This window comes from Anomaloglossus baeobatrachus, chromosome 1 (genome assembly GCF_048569485.1).
Source record: "Anomaloglossus baeobatrachus isolate aAnoBae1 chromosome 1, aAnoBae1.hap1, whole genome shotgun sequence".
NCBI lineage: Eukaryota > Metazoa > Chordata > Amphibia > Anura > Aromobatidae > Anomaloglossus > Anomaloglossus baeobatrachus.
The window spans coordinates 768457777-768482480 of NC_134353.1; the positions used below are offsets into that span (position 1 = coordinate 768457777).

The 24704-nt window shown below is 45.7% G+C and overlaps 1 protein-coding gene across 5 annotated transcripts in view; it reads left to right on the plus strand.

The window, feature by feature from the left end:
- Window positions 1-2745: 2745 nt before the first annotated feature.
- Window positions 2746-24704, plus strand: part of AIFM3 (AIF family member 3) — a 122269-nt gene continuing 100310 nt past the window's right edge. For all 5 annotated transcript variants that reach the window (XM_075324579.1, XM_075324594.1, XM_075324602.1 and 2 more), the window contains exon 1: window positions 2746-2992. The gene's annotated coding sequence lies outside the window, so the exon portion shown is untranslated. The remainder of the gene's footprint in view (window positions 2993-24704) is intronic.

Genomic DNA, 24704 nt, shown 5'->3' on the forward strand with positions numbered 1-24704 from the left:
AGGTCAGTTCTCGTGGGCCACAGCTCCCTACACACAAAAATCACTGGGAGTGGACTTCCCCATTTCAAGCGGAGAAGTCAAACTAAGAACACAAATGGCGGTGTCACCAATCATCACCGCAACCCACGGGTGGCGTCACTGACAAACTCTCCTCTGTAAATAATCCCTTTTATATAGTTGTGAGGATGGACGGCTGCAAGAGCCCCGAATCCGGCTACCACTCGAGCCACGATCCCGGATCCGAGTGTTCCGAGCAGCCCCCTACAGTGGTCTGTCCCCCGTCCGCAACAATAACCAATGTTTAAACTCATCACATGAAAACATGTAATGTAAGTCAGGGTTGTCATCAGGGCACGACATCCATGACTGGTGTATGGGGCCCGGTGAAGAGGGGGACCCGTCTGGACCTGGGGTAATTACTTAGCTTTATTAAGCCCTGGCTGGGCCCCCATCTTCACCGGGCCCCAGTCACAGCCACAGCAGAGGGGCCCGGCAGTGTGGCTTCGGCCACTATAAATGGCTAATTTGCATGCGAAGGGGCAGCGCATGCAAATTAGCCATGTGTGGGAGACAAGATCAGTGTAGCAGAGCGGAGCGCCGGCATGTCATCTCGTGACCCAGCGTGTAGCATTGTGATGAGGTCATCACTGCGACCTCATCATACTGCCATGGAGGTGGCAAGGACGAGGCAGTTGGCAGGGACATGTAAGCATTACATGAGCTTTAAACAGGAGCGAGTGAGATGATTGCCAGGGGTGGGGTGGCCCTCCATCCTCAGCCCCTGCCTTGATTCAGCTGGATGTGATTGGAGGGCACACATCCAGTTGAAATGCTATGCAGCTCAGAGAGTATGCCGCATGATGTGTTTGCTGGAGAGGGTGAGTACAATTTTTTTTCTTTTTGCAGCACACAGATATGCCAGGTTGGGCCGAGGAAGGGGACATATATACCAGGAGGAGGACATATATGCCAGGAAAGGGATAAATAAACAAGGATGGGGACATATATGCCAGGATGGGACCAGGAGGGGGACATACATACCAGGAAGTACCCAGAATGGGGACATACTGTATATACCAGGAAGAGGACATGTATGCTAGGATGGGGACATATATACAAGGAAGGGGACATATGTACCAGGAGGAGTACATGTAGTATTTCCTGGAGGGGCCCAGGATGGGGATAAATATCAGGAGGGGGACATCTATATTTTTATATATAAACTTGGCTTTTATTGAAACAAAACATATAAGGATGACAAAACCAAAGGTTGAAAAAAACTACCCTCTATTGATTTACTGCCATGTTATCTTTAAGAGTACCGTCTCACTAAATGATGTACCAGCGATTCAGACCACGATATGACCTGGTCAGGATCATTGGTGCGTCGCTACATGGTCGCTGGTGAGCTGTCAATCAGGCAGATCTCACCAGCGGCCAGTGACCAGCCACCAGCGACTCGTGGAAGCGATGCTGCGATTGGTAACCAAGTTAAATATCGGGTAACTAAGCAAAATGCTTAGCTTAGTTACCCGATATTTACCCTGGTTACCAGCGCATGCTGCTTTAGCACTGGCTCCCTGCACTCAAAGCCAGGGTACACATCGGGTTACTAAGCAAAGCGCTTCGCTTAGTTACCCGATGTGTACTCTGGCTACGTGTGCAGGGAGCCAGTACTGGCAGCCTGAGAGCGGTGTACGCTAGTAACCAAGGTAAATATCGGGTAACCAAGCAAAGCGCTTCGCTTAGTTACCCGATCTATATCTTGGTTACCAGCGTCCGCAGCTGTCAGAAGCCGGCTCCCTGCTCCCTGCACATTCAGATCGTTGCTCTCTCGCTGTCAAACACAGCGATGTGTGCTTCACAGCGGGAGGGCAACGAGCAAAAAATGAACCAGAGCAGTGTGTAACGATCTGCGATTTCACAGCAGGGGCCAGGTCGCTGCTTAGTGTCACACAAAGCGAGATCGCTGATGAGGTCACTGGTACGTCACAAAACCGGTGACTCAGCAGCGATCTCGCTAGCGATCTCGCTATGTGAGAAGTACCCCTAAGGTGAGGCTCTACAGTCAGGTATTGTGTGTTTTGGGATTATATTATTTATCTGCAGACACTGCCTTGTCTATATACTTATTGTGCATTCTATTATCAGTGCCCTGATACTTCATTAGGGATATGTAAGGGATTATTATGTCCATCCCCTTATTTCTTCCATTCTTTTTCTGGGGGATATTATACAGAGGGGTAATGTGTGTGCGGCGATATTATACATAGGGGCAGTGTGGGAGAGATATTATGGAGAGGTGTAGTGTTGAGGATGTATTGTGTAGAGGGTGTATTTTGGAGAGAGGAGGTGTTGGGCGTATTATTAATTTTCTGAGGGAAATACTTCATTTTCTGGAAGAACTTCAGGGGTGCTAACATTTTTCTGATGTAAGTACACAGTGACTGCATTTCTTCTGCGGGAGCTTGGGGATTCCCTCTGTCAGTATCATGGCTACATTATGTGTATCTAATGTTGACACTATTTGATACAGGTAACATGGCTAATCATTTATCAACCCTTCAGGTGAAATGTCATACACCGCTCTCCTTGCCTCTGGACAGTGACACTTGGTTTATTGCTCCAGGGATTTCTTCCCTTGGCAATAGGGCTGGCTCAGGCTATGGGATAGACTGGGTGGGAGGGGGCAGAGTGTTTGACAATTCTTGCTGTGCTTGCATCCTGACTTACTTCATCAATACTGCATGCAGCTGTAGGGTGCTGCCTGTGTTCTCTGCTGCAAACCCAGGACTGACAGTTTTATCTCTTGTCTCCAGCTAGCCCCCTCCATAAAATACATACTCTTCTCCACCAATCATCACCATCATCATTATTACCAGGTCCAACCTTCTAAATGGATACAAAGCAAAGATTCCTTGGTTATTCTAGGCTCTGCTTGTTTTAGAGGAACCAGGGGAAGTTGGAGTTCTGGCATTTATTCTGTCTTGAGGTAAGTGGCTTCTGATTTCTCATCATCTCAGTGAAGTTCTAGCAGCAGAGGGGGCAGCAATGCTGCAGACTGATGGGCTGCACACTTTCTATTGCAATGCAGCTTTGGAGTTTGGCAGAATGCAGGTGCAGGTATCTGAGCTATGCTGCATACAGTGAGTGAGATCCAGTAGGTTCACATTTTACATTATGCAGAGCCACAAATCTATTCAATGTCCAATGTGTGTGCTTTTAATATCAATGTAAGAAGCCTGCATGCATAATCAAGTGTAGGGAATAAATCCAAGCCCTGTGTCTATTAGTAATCAGTGTGCAGATAGTAAATGCCATACTAAAGGCGCCTAATAATATTTTTATTATGTAACATTTAGCACTGCAGGGAATGCATTATTGTTACAACAGTCTAGTAGTTGGAGTAAACACAAATCAAATAAAGCATAGTTTGCCAGATACAGCACAAATGAGATAAGGTGACTATGGCTGTAATCACAATCAATAATGATCCAACTGACGGATGATAATTACACTATTTATACAATGGCTTCCGATTGCTCAGAGTAAGTATTGAACGTATTCATGTTTCTCATTTATTACTAATAAATGGTACAACCAAATCGTAGAAAAAAATATCCATATAGAGTAATACAAAAACAGCTAAATTTACAGCAGCAAATGGAAAACTTCCTTTCATAATTAAAATATGTGCCTTTTTAACGATTGAGCTTCCATAATGATAAATCATGGAGAGCTAGAAAACTGTCCTGATGATGGCCAATCTGAGGCGTCAATGAAATCACTTTTTATTACAATCAACAAAGTACCGTATAACAATATAATGTTCAGATCCTAAAAGTCAAGAGAATCCTCCTTTATAACTAATCACACTTAAGGGTACTTTACACGCTGCAATATTGGTACCGATATCGCTAGTGAGCGTACCCGCTCCCGTCGGTTGTGCGTCACGCACAAATCGCTGCCCGTGGCGTACAACATCACTAGGCCCCGTCACACGGACTTACCTTCACACGGCAGCCGTCCAATAGCAGAGGAGGGGCAGAGATGAGCGTCCGGAACATGCCGCCCACCTCCTTCCTTCCTCATTGCCGGTGTACGCAGGTAAGGAGATGTTTGTCGTTCCTGCGGTGTCACACATAGCGATGTGTGCTGCCTCAGGAACGACGAACAACATCGTACCTGCAGCAGCAACGATATTAAGGAAATGAACGACGTGTCAACGAGCAACGATTTTTCACATTTTTGCGCTCGTTGATCGTCGCTCATTGGTGTCACGCTGCGATGTCGCTAACGGCGCCGGATGTGCATCACTAACGGCGTGACCCTGACGATATATCGTTAGCGATGTCGCAGCATGTAAAGCACCCTTTAGACCATGACTCTTATCTATTTGGGAAATAAACTGAAAAATATTTTGAAACTTTCATTTTACTTTACTGTTTGGATTATGAATAGTATTGTTTGTTTTTTTTATTTTGTTTTCACATCACCCTTCCTTTATGTGAATAATCTTAAACATTTACTAAAAAGTTATCGTTTCAGGAAAAAGTTCAAGATATATACAGATATTTATATAGTTGGAAACATTTATTATAAAAACATATACCCTCTGAAGTTTTAAATGTGGAAAGTATCCAAAATAATTATTGTTAATGACTAGGGATGAGCGAACCCAAACAGTTCGGGGTTCATATCAGTGTCTGGGACTCGAAAACAGTCTGTATTCAAATTGAGAGTTAAATGTTAATAAGGCTTGTTGGAATGCTGCAGTATAGCCAATCAACAAGCTTTATAGCATAGGGAAGATGCCTGTACTCTGCTGTGAACAATAAAGAAAAAAAATGGCGTGAGGAGCCCCCTATCTGTGTAGGTAAAGCAGACAGTCTGGGGGCTGTGGTCCTTGGCTGTTGATCAAAAATAGATGGGATCCCACACAGTTTTTAAATGATTTATTTAAATAATTTGAAAAAAAACTGTGTTGGGTCCCCTCTAGTTTTGATAACCAGCCAAGGACTGCAGCCCTCAGCTGTCTGCTTTACCTATGCTGGTTATCAAAAAATATTTAAAACAACGATGTGGGCTCCACCTTATTTTGATATCCAGTCAAAATAAAACAGAAAGCTGGGAATGGTATTATCAGGTTGGGAAGGCCTATGGTTATTTGGCCCTTGCCAGCCTAAATGTAGCAGCACGCAGCCGCCCCATCTATTGGATGCGCCGTTTATGGGGCAGCTACGGACTGCTACTTTTAGAATGGATGGGGCCAAATACCCATGGGCCTTCCACCCTGATAATTCAAGCCCCCAGCTGTATGTTTTACGTTGGCTGATTATAAAAAAAGTAAGGTGGAGTCCACACAGTTTTCTTAAATAATATATTTAAATAATTTTAAAACCAGTGTGGGATCCCCTCTATTTTGTGGTTTAAAACACAGTTGTCTGCTTTACCTTCACTGGTTATCAAAAATAGGTGGGACCCTATCCACATTTGTTTCCAGGGCAATTGCCCCTATTAGGCTTCTTTTTGTAGCCCCAAGCCTGCCTTTACTATGACGATTTTACAGCAATTTTACAGCACAGATGTTTGGGTCGCCATTGACTTATACAGGGCTTGGGATCCAGGGTCAAGTTCGGGTGAAGTCTGAGTCCCGAATCAAACTTTTAACTAGACTCCAACTGAACCTGGTGGATCCAGAATTCCACAGGTCCGCTAATCCCTTTTAATAACCTGACTACAAAAGTTGTCATCATATGGTCGTGTAATAACAAAAATACATTTTTAGCTAATATTTACCTGCTAGCACATGAGAAAATATGTGACTATGTATGCAAATAATATTTTTAACAATGGAAACAATTTTCAAAATTGCAGATATCTTTTAAAGTATGCTTCATTTTAGTCTTTTGTCCCTATTGTGAATAACATCATGACACTGGTTGGACTGGAGGGAAATGGTATTGGCCCATGGTCAATTTTAAATTTTAAAATGGTCCATCTTTGTAGAAATCTTTTATGTATTGTTATAAAAAGTAATTAAGGGGGAATTATTAACAAAAGCATTGGCATGTACTCACAGCCACATTCAACTCTATGAGATGGTCGCAAGCCAAATGCAAGCCTGCTCCACAATGCCTCCCGACGCGTTTCGTCACAGGATAGTGACTCCTCAGGGGACCGAGCATGTAAGAAAAATGTAGAGGGCCAAAGATGGTGTGGCACCTGCAGGGTCCATACACCAAATGCTGCAAAATCACTATCCTGTGACAAAACGCGTCGGGAGGCATGTGGGGCGGTTGTGTGCAAGGATACAGGTTCAGATGTGGACCGTCCTTGTAAGGACGGGAGTCAAGGGGGTTTAGGGCAAGTTACATCAAGCCCGGATTTCAAGCCCCGCTATGACCCCTCCAGTAAGAAAATACTGTGCAAAATATCGGAAGATCATCTAAATGGGTGAGACCCTTCCATATTTTTGCTTTATTTGTGTGTTTACTAAGTAGTAAAGAGGTAAAAGGCCATATCTTGCTGCCAGTGAATGTGGGACTGACATGTTATATATATATATATTATATGTTGATAGTAGGACCACTGTCCTTCATCCCCTATACTACTGTGCATACTGATAAGTCTGACCAATTTACCCTAAACACACATACTGGTTATCCCCTTACGGTAATTTTCCAAGGATACCCTGGTACAGTGTGTGAATACGGACCCTTGGCCACCCGCAGGGTGATCCAAAGTGTATTTTTTTAATATATTGCACAATTTTAACAAGTAAGATTAAAAGTTAAGTACTTACGTGTGTCCGTGTGTTTCTCATGCCGACATGTCCGTTTTATCTCCGGCATCACGGGTGTCAGACGGAACGCAGTTGGGTCACACGTAACACACACGGACCACACGGATGTGTTCCGTGTGACACGCACCGGAGAAAAGACATGTCTGCGAGGGAAAAAAAAAACATTACTCACCTTTTCCTGCCCTCCTGTCTCTGCCGCTGCTGTCACTTGCTGCCGACCGCCGCTCATTATGCTAATTGAATATTCACTTCACTGCGGCCGGGAGCATCAGCAGTGGGGAGTCGGCAGGACCGGAGACCGAAGATCAGCACCACGGACACTGATGCCAGGGACAGGTGAGTAGAAAGTTCCCGTTCTCCGTATGGTATCACGGATAACACACGGAGAACACACGTGTGCCATACACACAGCACACCGAGGGCAATACGCACCTTTGACACGTCCGTGAAACACGTGCGTGATTTTCACAGACATGTAAAAGAGGCCTTACTTTTTAATCCTATAGAGCCTTGTTCTGACTCTCAGTTTCCATAGACTTACATTGTAAAAGACACTTCCGGGTTACGCAGTGTTGTGTGACCCAGAGGGTCTGAAGAGCAATGATGTCACTGAGTAAAGGACAGAACTGCGATGGATCCTTGCGAACATGGCAGTAGGTGAGTATATTAACACTTACATAGTACACTACATGCACATAAACACAGATTTATTGAAAAAAAATCTTAATGGTTGGGCTTCTTTATTTTATGCCACTTTGTTGGAGAAAAGTATTAAAATTTTGACAAAGCTCCCGTTACTGTTCAAAAAGTTTCCAAAGCTGATCAGTACGGCTATGAAAATAGAAGGTGCAAAATTTTGTGACATTTAAAGGGAATCTGTCACCAGGTTTTTGCTCCCCCATCTGAGAGCACCATAATGTGGAGACAAAGACCCTGATTCCAGCGATGTGACACTTATTGAGCTGTTTGCTGTCATTTTGATAAAATCAATGTTTTCTCTGCTGCAGATCTAGCAGTTATACAGAGCTCATGAATATGCTGGACTACCTGCAGCACGCCAAGTATTCTTGTAATGATAATCTACTGCTGATTAAACAGTGATTATGGTTATCCTGCTCTATTACTGGTTATGCTGCTCTAAGATTAGGTGTCAAAAACCTGGTGACAGATTCCCTGAAGGGCTCATGCGCATGTTGCGTACTTGCATGCATTTATGCTGCGTATTGCACTGCAGCATAAATGAATGCGTCCCCTGCACAATCTATGTAGATTGTACATGATACATGCGCACGTTGCTTTTTTTGAACGCAGCGATTTGGGTGCTAAAATTTTGACCCAGATCCATGCGTTCATAAAAGCAGCATGTCAATTATTTGTCAATTATTTGTGCGTTCTGGATGCAGCTCCCGCTCTGTCCATGGTGGGGGCAGCAGCCATAGTGCCTGAAATCAGCATTTTTTAACAAAAAAACTGCATCCATTATGCAGTGTTTCTGCAGCGATTTGAAGCGCACATGTCCTGTCAAATCGCTGCAGAATATTCAGCAGTTACGTGCGCATGAGCCCTAAAGCACTTTTATACCAGGCACCTGCTTGATAAATCTGTACTGCGGTCCGGATATAATAGAGGGCTGACATTTATATGTAGTATACTGCTGACAGGTCTGCAGGGCAAATAAACGTATCGTACACATAATTTGAGTCAGGAGGTTATTGATTTTTTGCAGTTATTTTGCATATAACATAAATAATTCTGGTGTCTCTGCTTTGTTCAGATTTTCTCGCTTGACTTGACCCTGGGAGCAGGTTCAGCTGGGCCCTTAAGCACTGCACCTGAGGGCCACATTGAAGACACTGAATTTACAGAGATGGAATAGTTCTCTCAAAAAAAGAGGGACCTTTGAAACTCTTTTTATCTAACTCGCCCTTTACTATTTGGCTTGTGAACTTTCCACTGAACCTCAATTCCTCTATTTTCTGGTGGGATCATATCTTTTTTTACATTTCTCACAATTCAGAATTTACATCCTACCAGTCTCCTCTGACATTTGGGATTCAGTTGCTCCCATACAGAGAAGATAACATTTACCTATTGAGGGTTTGTTCCTGCTGGAATTACTTCGGTCCATCTGGCCTCCAGCAGTCATTTGTCATTGGATGCAGCGATCTCATGTCACCTTAGGTCAGTGTAGTCTTCATCTTCAATGGTTTTAAAAGGAAAAATTATTTGCTGCAAATTAAAAATAAAAAATACTGGACAATTTGTGTTGCATGTAAGTAATATTTGTTCATGTATAATCAATTCCAATGGAGACTTGACATATAGAGATTATTTATGCTCTTCATCTCCATCATTTTTCTTCCATCTCTATCTCAGTCGTCCTTTTTTTGCATTTGTGGTACCCGTGAGTCTCTGTAATAGGGCTTCATTATTAGTGCCGCTAAGTGCTATAAGTATGGTAGAGTCTTCTGCTTTCAAAATTTGCGACTCTGCCTAAGTGGGGGTCTGCCTAGGTCTAAAGGTGCACACTAATTTGTATGTTATATACTATTATAAGTTTAGGACATTTCTTACATTTTTATATTTCATTTTTTATATTAGCAATTGTGAGATAACTAGGTGCTCTGGAACTCCAGAAGGCAACTCTCATTGGCTAAAAAGGTATTTTGAAAAATTAAAAAGAATAAACTTACAATGTGTTTCGGCCTCATCCAGACATTCATCTATCCAAAGGTGGTAAACCTCTAAAATTAATTTTCTCTAACCCACCTCCCCCTATTTGGCTTGTGAGCCTCAGTTCAGTGGTATGATGAATGGTATGATGAACCTTTTTATCTGATGGTGGTTACCTTCCGGAGTGCCCGATCGCCTAGTTAACTCTGCTAATAGTTGTCCGCCAGGCTCTAAATTGCAGGAGGCTCAGGTGGCTCACTAGGAGGGCTGCACCAATATACTAAATTACAGTCTAAAATTATTTCTGGAAGAGACAAAGAGGCACAGATGGTGTTTTATCCTGGTGGAAAACAAAATAAAATGCACAGGAGTACTCATCTAGGGTAGTTGTGAGGGTTACAACTACCACAAAAGCAGAAATGGTCACCACGATGGCCCTGAGGATGAATTGGTATACGTGGAGTGGAAAGAAAGGGTTAATCCGCTCTGCCTTATAGATAGAATAAATCACACAGAAAAAGTAATCTTAATGATTTTATTATTTAATGCGTTTTGGACCTATACAACTCCTTCTTCAGGAATCAAAATCACTGATGTACATCAGTGATTTTGTATCCTGAAGAAGGAGTTGTATAGACTCGTTGAATAATCACGAATATTACTTCTTAAGTGGGTGAGAGGCTAATCCCTCCCCCTTGTATATTATTCATACCTTATTTTTCACTAATACTATGCTCAGATAGCACTGGCCTTGCCTTATTCTTTAGAAAAAATTCCTTCTTTAGTTTGTTTATATTGTAATAATCCTTTAAAAAATAATTGTATATAAAATAGAAAATGAAGCAACTTTCCAAAATTGTTATAATTTTAAATATCTCAGTGTTTTGAGTCCTCAGCTCGTATGCAGGTTACTGTCTACAAATTCTTGAAGTATAAACCTTTGAATGTATATTGGAAAATTAGGTTACAGATGGTTATGGTTTGATAATTACAGGATCAAACTACGGAAGATTTTATAGTCTGTAACCACATAAGCCTGTGAGATGCTGTACCCCAAACAGTAGAATCTTAAGCCCGCTTTACACGCTACAATAAATCTTACGATGTGTCGGCGGGGTCACGTCGTAAGTGACGCACATCCGGCATCGTAAGTATGATTGTAGCATGTAAAACCTCTGTGCAATTGCGATTGAATGAAAATCTGTTCATCGCATGCACGTCGTTCATTCCTCAAAAAATGAACGTGAGGTTGTGCAATGTTCCCGAGGCAGCACACATCGCAGTGTGTGACACCCCGGGAACATTGAACGTCAGCTTACCTCCGTCCGCGGTTCCCGCCGACAATGCGGAAGGAAGGAGGTGGGCGGGATGTTTACGTCTCACTCATCTCCGCCCCTCCGCTTCCATTGGCCGGCTGCCGCGTGACGTCGATGTGACGCCGAACGTCCCTCCCACTCCAGGAAGTGGACGTTCGCCGCCCACATCGAGGTCGTATGGACAGGTAAGTACGTGTGACAGGGGTGAATTGTCTGTGCGGCACGTTCAACAAATTGAACGTGCCGCACATACGATGGGGGTGTTGCAAATCGCATACGATATTGTATGCGAAATTGCAACGTGTAAAGCAGGCTTTAGAAACAAGACTATTTGCAGAGTTACATCATTTTTGTCAATTTAGATGCATTGAAACATTAAAAAATAGCTTACAAAGATGTACATAGCTTTTGCACTTGCACAAACTGAACCTAATCACTCAAACTTTCCCATAAAAATAATTGGTAATTCTTAGCATTGCTGAGAAATTTGGCTGCTGGGGTTATTCATCTACAGACAATATGGCAGGAAATATTTTTGAGCCTGCTACGCTTTATGAATCACAGGGTTCATTCAGACATTCATTTTTCATTGATCGTACACTACTCATAATAGTTTATAGAATTGTTCACATGTCAGTGTGCGGACTGGGTTTCCAGCCCCCAAATCATGGAGATATCATGGATCAAAATCATCAAAATCACCCATAAATCAATGGTCTATGGGTCTGTGAATATGCCATCACTGTGTAATCTGTATGCTGTCTGCTTTTAACATTGTAGTAGCTGCAGAAGGTTTGCAATTCTAACAAATTTCACATTTAGCAAATGACATATTGGTTGTAAAAATGTCTGTGACTGAAAATCATTTCTTTCATCTGAATAGGATTTTTTTTGGCAGCAAATGTATTCATTTTCAATAAGTTTCATAAGATAAATAGGACATTCACAAACAATTCTACAACAAATGTTATCTATTTAGACAGTAGTACCTCTATGTTATGAAAATAACAATGCCAATGAATATGCAAACAACATAATATCCCAAAAATGTATTTGTATGATTAAAAAATAAATATTTCTTTATTATAGAAAAAAGCCAAAATTAAAAATAATCAAATCACCCAAAAGACTAAATATCATGCAGAGCAACACATAGTAGCAACATTGTGTCACACCAGCTCGAGGTAAAGCCCGGTATGAGGCGCAAAACCAAGGGAAAACCAGGGAACATGTAAAGGAAGGCCCTGTTGCAGTGAGATGGGTTACCACTTCACACTCACCTGTGGCTTATCCCTGCACTCCCTAACATCCCTTGATGGGTCCTTCCATCTGTGCGTCATCACATGCCTAGGCCCTCACTGACCCTAAACTTTCCCTAACTAGGGTGTTGGCCAGCATGACACTAGTCTCACTACTACAAAAAAACAACACAAGGAAGGTAAGACAAGCAGAAGGGGAAAGACGCAACAAAAAAGCACTCTTCTGCAACTGAAACGATGCCACAGCTGCTCCAGAGACAGGCTCCTTTCAGAGTGGTATAGAAGATCAATCACTGGCATGGAGTAAAGCCAGAAGTGGTTATATATAGCAGAAGGGCATGATGACAAAATTATGTAGCTGTGATTAAGGCTAATCTCAACCAGCAGAGAAAGAGTCCCTTTCAGGATCAAATGAAAATGAATCCACTTGAATACAAGACATAACCTATGGGAGTGACACACTAATGACATATTGCAAGTATATAATAATATACACTCAGGAGTTTCATAATATCAATTTTGAATAACTGCAATTGACCAGGGCTGCAAAAGAATTGACAAACAAATAGAAAATATAATAGGCAAATAATTCAAAGAAACCTCAATTTACTAAAACAAGTGGAATGTAGTAAGACAATGTTATTTGATAAAACAATAAAATTTAACTAAAATTAAGGGTGAAATAGTCCCTATATTAGGTAGTAAACAAGCTCGACGATGCACAAAATAAGAATAGTTTTTAAATGGTCCACATTAACTAATATTGTGCCCTAAGGTATGCACTACCCCATTTGCATAATGAAGCCCACTTCTTCCCCACCACTCACACCAGAGAGTGGGGTCAGTGGAGTGAGTAGCGATTGAACAGGTTGGCATTGTTATGGAGTCGGGTCAATATATATATATTTTTTTTTTATTATAATTCTATGACAGAATCTGCTTTGAGCAGATGTACCCAGTAATGAATTATCTGCTAATTCCCTGACCCTCATCAAAACAGCCAATTAACAGTAATCTACAGTACTGTGCAAAAGTGTAATGCAGATGGAAAGATGCTGCAACAAAACAATGCTTTAAAAAAATAGCAGTGCTAATAGTTTATTTATATAAACTAACAAATGTAAAGTGAATGAACAAAAGAGGAATGTAAATCAAGTAAAAATTTGGACTGACCTTCCTTTGCCTTCAAAAGAGCATCAATTCTTCTAAGTACACGGTGTGCGGGTTATGTCATCACTTCCAGGACTCCATGTTATTCTTTACACTGAAGAAAGTTCTTCATGACATTGGCTGTATGTTTGGGGTCATTGTCCTGCTGGATAATAAATATGCAGTGAATCAGACACCTACTTGATGGTATTGCATTAGTATAAGCATGTGTCTGTATTTCTTAGCATTGAGGATACTGTGAGGGCCGGGGAGGACTGGTAGGCCCAGGAGGTGGATCCACTGGACCGAGCACCCCACCTGGAGGGCAGGGTACACAGTAGCTGGAGCACTAGCGTGGCAGGAACGGGAGGAACCAGGTCACCAGGGTCATGGAGTCCCATAGGACAGTACAGGAACAGGTACAGGTATCAGGAAGCAAAGACAGGACCAGGTCACGAGGGTCACAGCATACGTTAAGGCAGTAATAGGAAACAGGAACAAAAGGACCTGAGCACCTAGCTCACAAGACAAAGCAAAGAAACACAAGTGATGATCAGGCCCCGCCCACATGGAAAGGCCAGTCCTATATACCCAGCACAGCCTCAGGTCATTTCCTGTTGCAGCAGTGCTGGGCCTATAAGACCAGGTGAGTGGGCGCGACCCGGTGCTATACAGAGGCATCAGTCAGAGTCAGACTCCTGAGACCTGGAACAGGACTCAGGGGAGCAAGAGCGGGAGCGGCAGGCGTGACCGGTGGACGCATGGACTGGACCAGTGAGCAAGGAGCCGTGGTGCGATGGCGAGACTGGATCAGTGAGCACGGAGCAGTGCAATGCAGGTGCGACCGGATCAGTGGGTACGGAGCGGTGCCTGGATGGTGAAACCGGCTCAGTAGGTAAGGAGCGCTGCTGGGACACCGGGAGCATGACAGATACCATTAATCTACCAAACTCTATTTGCCAAAATACAGCTTCAAATTTGCAATAAGCATCCACCATAGGTCCACCATGCTTCACTGTTTCCAGCAGACACTCTTTACTTTACCGCTCTTTAATTCTTTGGTGAACAAACTGCCTTATTTCACAGCCAATTATTTCACATTTTGACACCCCAATAGAGAGCACCTGCTGACATTTTTCTGCACCCCAATTCCTATGTTTTCTTACCTAGTTGAGTTGTTTGGCCTTGTATTGTTGTTGAAAGTAAGATTGTATGGCTCTGTTCTTCCATGAACACTACTTTAGGCTAGACTTTTTGTCGTAGATGAGTATAGCTAGATTCCACTGGTTGCTGTGAGTTCTGAATCGATGGCACCGCTGGACATGTTCCGATTTCGAAGGAGAGGAAGCATGATGTGTCTTTCATCTGCTGCACTAATTTTCCTTAGCTGAGCACTGCATCTACGGTCCTCAATAAACATTGTTTAAACACTTCTGTCTGCCGAATATTATGCATACAACTGCTAAGAACGTAATTTTTATGCACTTTCTATGAATATAGTCATAGAGCAATGAAGAGATATACAGTATGCCGGAAAGTTAATAAAAAATATTTTTATTCAAATAATTTAAACTGGATGAAATAGAAATAAACAGGTTTTACCTTATAAGAGGACACATGCCATGCAGAAATTCAGAATACATATAGGTAAACTCATAGTCCTAAGTGTGCCATAGTAGATATAGTAGATAAACCAATGCAGGAATGCTTGTGAGGGCCAGTAAGATAGGATTGAATTAATATTGCAAAATATTGAGAGAACAGGCAATTCTATCTTAGTTGCAGTGGTATATATGAAGATTAGAGATGAGCGAACCGGTCGCGGTTCGGCTCGAGGTTGGTTCGCCGAACGGACCTCCCGTTCGAGTTCGGTTCGTCGAACGTTCGACGAACCGAACTCGAACTGCATAGGAAACAATGGCAGGCAATCACAAACACAGAAAAACACCTAGAAAACACCCTCAAAGGTGTCCAAAAGGTCACAAACAACTCACAACACATGGGAAAGTGACAAGGACATATACTCATGCGAAAACAAAAGAGCTGGACAAGGAAAAAGAGGAGGACACACAGATATATGAGTATATGCAAGGAAACATGCCATTATTGTGCAACTTGAGCCCTGCTCATTCTTGGCTTCCAATCTTGATAAATTGCCTGAGCTTGCCACGTACGTCTTGGGGATCTTGTCGTGTCCTGCAGCCAGCGTTCTCTCTGAACCTGTCTTCAGTGCTGCTGTGGGTCTGCTGGCAGATAAGCACACGTGTCTGTCCACTGACAATGTGGACATGGCTCTCAGAGGACTTTTCTTCCCCGGGGTCAGCCAGGGGACGGGAAAGGCACGCGTATTTTTGAGAGTGCTTCATGCAAAGCATCTTTTTCTTTTTCAAAAGGGGGCTCAACCGATGCCAGTCAAGTGGGGTGTGTGTGGCCCAGTGAGTGGCAACGAGGGAGACTGTGGTTGGAGTCCCCTCGCTGTGTTTCTAAAAGAACCAAGATGAACAAGTCATGGCTCTCAGAGGACTTTTCTTCCCCGGGGTCAGCCAGGGGACGGGAAAGGCACGCGTATTTTTGAGAGTGCTTCATGCAAAGCATCTTTTTCTTTTTCAAAAGGGGGCTCAACCGATGCCAGTCAAGTGGGGTGTGTGTGGCCCAGTGAGTGGCAACGAGGGAGACTGTGGTTGGAGTCCCCTCGCTGTGTTTCTAAAAGAACCAAGATGAACAAGTCATGGCTCTCAGAGGACTTTTCTTCCCCGGGGTCAGCCAGGGGACGGGAAAGGCACGCGTATTTTTGAGAGTGCTTCATGCAAAGCATCTTTTTCTTTTTCAAAAGGGGGCTCAACCGATGCCAGTCAAGTGGGGTGTATGTGGCCCAGTGAGTGGCAACGAGGGAGACTGTGGTTGGAGTCCCCTCGCTGTGTTTCTAAAAGAACCAAGATGAACAAGTCATGGCTCTCAGAGGACTTTTCTTCCCCGGGGTCAGCCAGGGGACGGGAAAGGCACGCGTATTTTTGAGAGTGCTTCATGCAAAGCATCTTTTTCTTTTTCAAAAGGGGGCTCAACCGATGCCAGTCAAGTGGGGTGTGTGTGGCCCAGTGAGTGGCAACGAGGGAGACTGTGGTTGGAGTCCCCTCGCTGTGTTTCTAAAAGAACCAAGATGAACAAGTCATGGCTCTCAGAGGACTTTTCTTCCCCGGGGTCAGCCAGGGGACGGGAAAGGCACGCGTATTTTTGAGAGTGCTTCATGCAAAGCATCTTTTTCTTTTTCAAAAGGGGGCTCAACCGATGCCAGTCAAGTGGGGTGTGTGTGGCCCAGTGAGTGGCAACGAGGGAGACTGTGGTTGGAGTCCCCTCGCTGTGTTTCTAAAAGAACCAAGATGAACAAGTCATGGCTCTCAGAGGACTTTTCTTCCCCGGGGTCAGCCAGGGGACGGGAAAGGCACGCGTATTTTTGAGAGTGCTTCATGCAAAGCATCTTTTTCTTTTTCAAAAGGGGGCTCAACCGATGCCAGTCAAGTGGGGTGTGTGTGGCCCAGTGAGTGGCAACGAGGGAGACTGTGGTTGGAGTCCCCTCGCTGTGTTTCTAAAAGAACCAAGATGAACAAGTCATGGCTCTCAGAGGACTTTTCTTCCCCGGGGTCAGCCAGGGGACGGGAAAGGCACGCGTATTTTTGAGAGTGCTTCATGCAAAGCATCTTTTTCTTTTTCAAAAGGGGGCTCAACCGATGCCAGTCAAGTGGGGTGTGTGTGGCCCAGTGAGTGGCAACGAGGGAGACTGTGGTTGGAGTCCCCTCGCTGTGTTTCTAAAAGAACCAAGATGAACAAGTCATGGCTCTCAGAGGACTTTTCTTCCCCGGGGTCAGCCAGGGGACGGGAAAGGCACGCGTATTTTTGAGAGTGCTTCATGCAAAGCATCTTTTTCTTTTTCAAAAGGGGGCTCAACCGATGCCAGTCAAGTGGGGTGTGTGTGGCCCAGTGAGTGGCAACGAGGGAGACTGTGGTTGGAGTCCCCTCGCTGTGTTTCTAAAAGAACCAAGATGAACAAGTCATGGCTCTCAGAGGACTTTTCTTCCCCGGGGTCAGCCAGGGGACGGGAAAGGCACGCGTATTTTTGAGAGTGCTTCATGCAAAGCATCTTTTTCTTTTTCAAAAGGGGGCTCAACCGATGCCAGTCAAGTGGGGTGTGTGTGGCCCAGTGAGTGGCAACGAGGGAGACTGTGGTTGGAGTCCCCTCGCTGTGTTTCTAAAAGAACCAAGATGAACAAGTCATGGCTCTCAGAGGACTTTTCTTCCCCGGGGTCAGCCAGGGGACGGGAAAGGCACGCGTATTTTTGAGAGTGCTTCATGCAAAGCATCTTTTTCTTTTTCAAAAGGGGGCTCAACCGATGCCAGTCAAGTGGGGTGTGTGTGGCCCAGTGAGTGGCAACGAGGGAGACTGTGGTTGGAGTCCCCTCGCTGTGTTTCTAAAAGAACCAAGATGAACAAGTCATGGCTCTCAGAGGACTTTTCTTCCCCGGGGTCAGCCAGGGGACGGGAAAGGCACGCGTATTTTTGAGAGTGCTTCATGCAAAGCATCTTTTTCTTTTTCAAAAGGGGGCTCAACCGATGCCAGTCAAGTGGGGTGTGTGTGGCCCAGTGAGTGGCAACGAGGGAGACTGTGGTTGGAGTCCCCTCGCTGTGTTATACATGCTTTTAGAAGGGCATGACATGGCTTGGAGGTTGACTTTCATAAAATGCAAACTGTTGGCTACCAAAATGCTGCCTTTCCAACAACTGTGGTTATAGGCAATGAGGAACATACTGATGAAGATGAGACGCAGATACCCGATTGGGATGACAACTTAAATATTCGGTCAGGGCAAGAAGAAACTCGGTCTGAGGGGGAGGGGAGTGCAAACACAACAATTGATGATGAAGTTCTAGATCCCACCTACTGTCAACCCACAGTCAGACACTCGAGGAGGTCAATAGAGGCGGTGGAGGAGGATGCAACCGACGTCGAAGTAACCTGGCGCCTTCCTGGACACAGTCGGAGCACTGGTAGCACGTCTACAACTGCATCCTCAGCCACCACTCTGCCTCTGAGCATTATTCGGGGTGGATCAACAGGTCGCATGGCCTCTAAGCCTTGCCTAGCCTGGTCCTTTTTTGACATAAAAAAAGATCGGCCAAATTATGTGATCTGTAACATTTGCCATGGTTATCTTAGTAGAGGTCAAAACCTCAGCAGTTTGACAACTTCTTCCATGAATCGTCACATGAATAAATATCATATGGCCTGGTGGGAAGCTCACCGTGCTGCAATGCGGCCTAGTGGAGCCAACCATCCACCGCCTGCCCCTTCCAGGGCATCCGCGCGCTCGTCATCTTCTAGGACTGTGGGGACAGCTGTCACACCTGTTTTTCCACCCACAACTTCCACCACTGTAACCGCAACAGGCAGTTTGCTTGGTAGGTCGTCAGTTGGTTTGGAAGGGGAAACAAGTGAGTGTGTACAGCTCTCTCAGACATCGATAGCACCAACTTTGGATGAAGGCAACATCATGTCTCCGCCTGCACTTTCCTCCCAAAGCTGCATTTTTCCAGGGACACCCTACTCAACACCGTCTACACACAGCAGCCAGATCTCTGTCCCTCAGATGTGGTCAAATAAAAGGCCACTTCCTTCGACCCATGACAAAGCGAAGAGGTTGACTCTATCCCTCTGTAAGCTGTTGGCTACAGAAATGCTGCCTTTCCGCCTAGTGGACACACAGGATTTTAGAGACCTTATATCTGTCGCTGTGCCCCAGTACCAGATGCCTAGTCGCCACTACTTCTCTAAGAAAGGTGTGCCCGCGCTACACCAGCATGTCGCACACAATATCACCGCTTCCTTGAGAAACTCTGTGTGTGAACGGGTGAATTTCAGCACCGATACTTGGACCAGTAAGCATGGACAGGGACGTTACATGTCGCTGACTGGGCACTGGGTAACTATGGTGATAGATGGTGAAGGGTCTGCTGCACAAGTCTTGCCGTCCCCACGACTTGTGTGTCAATCCTCTGTCTGTCCAAGTTCCGCCACTGCTTCTGCATCCTCCACCTCATCTGGGTCCTCCACCTCCGCCCCAAGCCTGCCTGGTCAGGCCACCAGCGTTCTCACTGCGCAGAAGGAATCACGCACCCCTCATTACTATGCTGGCAGCAGAGCGCAACGGCATCAGGCGGTCTTTAGCTTGACATGTCTTGGGAATAAGAGTCACACAGCTGAGGAGTTGTGGTCAGCTCTGCGGTCCGAGTTTAATAAATGGTTGTCTCCACTCAACCTGCAGCCTGGTAAGGCCGTGTGCGACAATGCTGCAAACCTGGGTGCGGCCCTTCGCCTGGGCAAGGTGACACACGTGCCTTGTATGGCTCACGTGTTGAACCTTGTTGTCCAGCAATTTTTAACACACTATCCCGGCCTAGATGGCCTTCTGACCAGGGCACGGAAACTGTCTGCAGTGCTCACTTCCGCCGTTCAAGCACCGCAGCTGAGCGACTTGCATCGCTCCAGAAGTCTTTCGGCCTGCCGGTTCATCGCCTGAAATGCGATGTGGCGACACGCTGGAATTCAACTCTCCACATGTTACAGCGACTGTGGCAGCACCGCAGAGCCCTGGTGCAATACGTCATGACGTATAGCCTGGGCCAACGAGATGCAGAGGTGGCGCAGATCACCCTGATGGAGTGATCTCAGATCACGGACCTATGCACCCTTCTGCACAGTTTCGACATGGCGACGAATATGTTTAGCGCTGACAATGCCATTATCAGCATGACGATTACAGTCATTTACATGCTGGAGCACACGCTAAACACTATTCGGAGTCAGGGGGTGGGACAACAGGAAGGGGAGGAACTACAGGAGGATTCATATGCGCAAGACACAACAACATCACCAAGGTCCAGACGTTCATCATCACCAACGCGGCAGGCATGGGACCATGGGGGACAGGGATCAACAAGGGCGCATGGTAGCAGGCGAGATGTTGAGGAAGGTGCAGGAGGACATGAAGATATGGAGGACGAACTGTCCATGGACATGGAAGACTCAGCTGATGAGGGGGACCTTGGTCAAATTTAAGTTGAAAGAGGTTGGGGGGAGATGACAGAGGAAGAAAGAACGGTTAGCACCTCTATGCCACAAACACAGCGCGGACTTGGTCCGCATGGCTGCGCAAGACACATGAGTGCCTTCTTGTTGCACTACCTCCAACATGACCCTCGTATTGTCAAAATTAGAAGTGATGATGACTACTGGCTTGCCACACTATTAGATCCCCGGGACAAGTCCAAATTTTGTGACATAATTCCACCCATAGAAAGGGACGCACGTATGCAGGAGTATCAGCAGAAGCTGTTACTCGATCTTAGCTCGGCTTTTCCACCAAACAACCGTGCAGGTGAAGGGAGTGATTCTCCCAGTTGTAACTTGACAAACATGGGACGGCCTCGTCATCTTCAACAGTCTACCCGTACCAGTAGGACCGTATCTGGTGCTGGTAACAGCAATTTTATGGAATCTTTTCATAATTTTTTTAGACCCTCCTTTGCAAGGCCACCAGAGACATCAAGTGTGTCACATAGTCAACGGATGGAGAGGATGATACAGGAGTATCTCCAAATGAACATCGATGCAATGACTTTGCAAATGGAGCCTTGCTCCTTTTGTGCTTCAAATCTAGAAAAATGTCAAGAGCTCTCCAGTTACGCCTTGAAGATTTTGTCGTGTCCAGCTGCCAGCGTTGTCTCTGAACGTGTCTTCAGTGCTGCTGGGTGTGTGCTGACAGATAAGCGCACGCGTCTGTCCAGTGACAATGTGGACAGACTGACGTTCATCAAAATGAACAAGTCATGGATCCAGAAGGAATTTACTACCCCTGTGTCATCCTGGGGAGAGTAAATGCTTGTGGATTTGGAATGTGCTTGATGCAAATCAAAACATCCTGTTTGCAACTAGGGCACAAGTCCTGCCACTGATGGGGTGTCTGTGTGCCCAATTTGGGGAAAAAAGGTAGACTCCGCTTGGAGTAACCCTTGCTTGCTGTGTTTTTTAAAAATGATACAAGATGAACAGATCTGAAGGCAAGATGAAGGCAACATCATGTCTCCGCCTGCACTTTTCTCACAAACCTGCATTTTTCCAGGGACACCCTACTCAACACCGTCTACAGACAGCAGCCAGATCTCTGTCCCTCAGATGTGGTCAAATAAAAGGCCACTTACTGCGACCCATGACAAAGCTAAGTGGTTGACTCTATCCCTCTGTAAGCTGTTGGCTACCGAAATGCTGCCTTTACGCGTAGTGGACACACAGGATTTTACAGACCTTATGTCTGTCGCTGTGCCCCAGTACCAGATGCCCAATCACCACTGCTTCTCCAAGAAAAGCATGCCCGCGCTACACCAGCATGTCGCACACAACATCACCACTTCCTTGAGAAAATCTGTGTGCGACAGGGTGCATTTCAACACAGATACTTGGACCAGTAAGCATAGACAGGGTCATTACATGTCACTGACTGGGCACTGGCAAACTATGGTGAGAGATGGAGAAGGGTCTGCTGTACAAGTCTTGCCGTCCCCACGAGTTGTTTCAATCCTTGTTCTGTATGTAGAAGTTAATACACTGCTTCTGCCTCTTCAACCTCGTGTGGGTCCTCTACCTTGGCGCAAACCCTGTGTGGTCAGGCCACCCTTCCTTGCAACTGCGCACAAGGACTACCACACACCTCCTTACTATGCTGGCAGCAGAGCTCAATGCCATCAGGCGGTCAAAGTTTTACTTTGAAATGTATGGGAAATGTGAGTCACACCGCTATTACAGAGAATAGTAGTCAGGCAGGGTCAAAACATTAATTGAGGAACAGGAACAGAATGGGACGGCCAGGAAAGAATCAGAAAACAAGCAGAGGTGAAATGCGTATCGGCCAACAAGGTACATAAACAGCAAGCAGGAAAAGTAGTCAGGTAACAAGCACACAAAATCATAAAACTGAACTGGGGGTAAAATTAACCAGAGGTTCATAGCTATGTCTGGCAGTGGTCTGCAGACAGGATGGGCATAAAAAAGGGTGTGGTGTCTTCCCATTGGTTGTAGCTGAATGATGGTATTTCATCTGTGAGATACCCACCAGCTACATTCAGCCAGAGATTCTGCATCTGTCAAGGTAATGCAGCCCAGTGGGTGAGCATAACCTGCGTCCACCTGCGCCGCTGGCATCGACTACTCTCCCATCATCAGCACTATTCATGAAAGGAACACGTTGTCACCTGGCGACCGGAGTACAAATTGACGGAGCGGACTCCGTTGGTGACTTAACAGCCGTGTGCGGCAATGATGCAAACCTGGCTGCGGGCCATCCTCAGGGCAATGTGACACACGTGCCTTTTAGGGCTCACGTGTTGAACCGAATTCGCCAGCAATTTTTAAAACACCATCACGGCCTACATGGCCATGTGCAGTGGGCACGCTCGCTATGTGCTCACTTCCATCGTGCGCACACAGCAGCTCAACAACTTTCATCACTCCGGAAGTCTTAGGGTCTGGCAGTTAAACGCCGTAAATGCGATGTTTCGACACGCAGGAATTGGAATCTGCACATGTTGCAGCGTGTGTGGCAGCACCGCAGAGCCCTGCTGAAATACGGTAAGACATATAGCCTGGGATAACTTGATCCAGAGGTGGTGCAGATCACGCTGCTGGAGTGGTGTCAGATCAAGGACCTATGCACCCTGCTACACAGTTTTGAAATGTCGACGAAGATGTTTAGCACTGGCAATGTCATTCTCAGCGTGACAATTCTGGTCATCTACATGATGGAGCACACTGTAATTATTATTCGGAGTCAGGTGTTGGGACAAGAGGAAGGGGAGGAAGTACAGGAGGAGTCATATGCGGAAGGGATAACAAGATCTACGAGGTCCAGATGGTCAGCGGCACCTATGCGGCAGTCATGGTGAGGGAGAGGGATTAACAAGGGCGCATAGTATCAGCAAAAAGTGTTGATGAAAGTGCAGGAGCCCATGAAGAAATGGAGGACGAACTGGCGATGGGCATGGAAGACTCAGCAGATGAGTGAGAGCTTGCTCACATTTCGGTTGTGCGAGGTTGGGGGGAGAGGGCAGAGGAAGGATGCACGATTCTCACCTCTCTGCCACCAACACACCAAGGACTTGGTCCTCCTGGATGCACAAGACACATGAGCGCCTTCTTGCTGCACTACCTACATGACCCTCGGATTGTATGAATTTGAACTAATCCTGAATACTGGGTTGCCACACTGTTAGATCCCCGGTACAAGACAAAATTTGGCGAACTAATTCCTGCCATAGAAATAGACGCACGTATACAGGAGTATCTGCAGAATGTGGTACGCAATCTTAGATCTACTTGTCCACTAAACACCAGTGCTGCACAGAGTGAATCTCAACGCTTTGTCATGGATAGGAGGAAATGGTCTTTTACTTGTCCACATCGGAGGGACCGAGGGATGGCTGCTGTGCTGAGATGGCGTTGAGTACGGTGTCCCTGCACAGTTGCACTTTTGGTCATATCCCAAAATGAGTTGAAAAAGGACAGATGCTGTTGGAAAGGGGAACAGGTGTGTTGGAAAGGGGAAAAAAGTTTTGGTCCGTGGATTTGGTGGTTAAGCAACTATAACATTTGCTGAAGAAACAACATCTGTTACAGTGGGACTGGCAGATTTGGATAAAGTGGTATATAATCTGTGACCGCTATATAACGAAAATTAATAAGAAAAGAAAGAGAAAGGTATATATCCCCATCAGCAGTCAGTGTCCACCGTGCTCCCAGTTGGAAAAGGAGAGGTTGGCAACTTGAAGGTTTGGTGGAGGATACAGAGCTGTGTGGCTATGAAACTAATAGTAGCCTGAACCGAGTTAGACGCCATTCGGATCTGGAGACTGTGAGCCCTGTTAGCATCACAGGGTCCACATGCCCACCCAGCCCAGGAACTCCCTGTTAACAGCACAGGGGCCATTGAGTACGCTGACCGTGTGCGTAGGGGCCACACCTGTGGACAGCAGGCGCATCAGCAGCAGCAGGCCTGTTAATGCCACTGGGCTGCACAAGCAGGACTGTTAGGACAGGAGCTGGTCTTAACCGTTCTGCGTTACCAACTGTGGTGGTGGCCTGCATCCACCACCCGATCCCTGCCTACCTCTGGCCTAAAGCCGCAATGGGTTCAACACATGGAGGTGTGCTCTTTCGGAGCATAATAGAAGACTGCGCACCTCCTTGTTGGCTCCAGCCCCTTTTATAACCTGGGTCCGCCCCAAACCAGGGTGAACCACAATGCACCTCCTGGAGACAAAAGTAGAGTGACACGTCATGAGTGGCATAACTAGCGTCCTATTTGGAAACGCAACTTCAATGATGACCTCATGGCTGCCATGACCCAAACACCTCACCAGTCATCGTCTGAGCATCAATAATGCGGTGACAAGTCATAGGTG